Consider the following 1,157-nt stretch of genomic DNA (forward strand, 5'->3'; position numbering starts at 1 on the left):
AATTGGCGCCAAGTTAAATTCCATGTAATTCGAATACCAAATTAAATAAATAATATTAACTTTAATGATATATGTATTATTCCTTTAAAAGATTTGATATCAAGAACTGGCTCCAAGTTAAATACCACTTCTTTATACCATGTCAAATTAAATATATAATGAATATTAATCTAATAGTATGTATTATTTGTACGAACCATTTGATATCAATAACTGTGGCGCCAAGTTAAATTCTACTATCAAAATGAAAAGTAAAACTCAAGTGATACTATCTTTATTATTTACTTAATCCAAATGGTATTATCTTTAATTTTTATGCAACGAAACCTAAGTATACGTATACTTATTGAAGAATCTTCTTATTCCAATCCAAATGGTTTAAATTCCTCTTAAATGAAATTATTATATCACATTTCATTCAAAGACATTTCCTCTTCCAACTAAAGTAGTGGTTATTGAATTCTCCTTCAAAACATTATACAAAACATTATCACAAAATTGCATTACCTTGCTCAATTTAAGTGTTACCACAACAAATTAAAGAATTTACCGTATAAAGTGAAAATATTTAATTTAAATAGAAAAATTTTTCATGTAAAAGCACTTGGCGCTTCTAGATCTCTATATATAACAACATGATAGTATAGTAGTAAAGCATGAATGTAAATAAGAAGGATAAGAATATAATATTTAGAAAAAATAATATAAATAAGAAGCATATTAATAAGAAAAGTCAGAATCATATTAAAAAATATGAATATTTCGAATCCCCAATGAGAATTAAAATATCTAGCATGTGTACGAGGGTCACTATTTATATTTTGAGCCTAATAATAAAAATAATAATAAAAAAACAATAATTTGTCATTTATTGTTTTTCAAAATATTCTCCTTTATGATCTATACACTTTTGCATGCGTTCGAACCACTTGTCAAAGCATTTTTTCCATTCCGCTTGAGACACCTCCAAAATATGGTCTTTGAACGCATCAACGGCTTCTTCTGCCGACGAAAATCGTTATCCACGCAATTTATCCTTGACGTTCGGGAACAAAAAGAAGTCATTTTTGGTGCCAAATCAGGACTGTACGGCGGATGACCCATTAATTAGATTTTTTGAGTGCTCAAATAGTCGGTTGTTAGACGAGATGTGTGAC

General features: G+C 28.1%; 2 protein-coding genes across 4 annotated transcripts in view; one reads left to right on the top strand and one right to left on the bottom strand.

Moving 5' to 3' along the window:
• LOC108767650 (GATA zinc finger domain-containing protein 10-like) overlaps positions 1 to 1,157 on the top strand; it is an 84,822-nt gene that overhangs the window by 47,817 nt on the left and 35,848 nt on the right. The gene's annotated exons all lie outside the window — the stretch shown is intronic.
• The window catches only part of LOC108767651 (uncharacterized), a 19,467-nt gene that overhangs the window by 1,289 nt on the left and 17,021 nt on the right, over positions 1 to 1,157 (bottom strand). The gene's annotated exons all lie outside the window — the stretch shown is intronic.

The sequence above is a fragment of the Trachymyrmex cornetzi genome, unplaced genomic scaffold (assembly GCF_001594075.2).
Source record: "Trachymyrmex cornetzi isolate Tcor2-1 unplaced genomic scaffold, Tcor1.1 scaffold711, whole genome shotgun sequence".
In the NCBI taxonomy this organism is placed as follows: domain Eukaryota; kingdom Metazoa; phylum Arthropoda; class Insecta; order Hymenoptera; family Formicidae; genus Trachymyrmex; species Trachymyrmex cornetzi.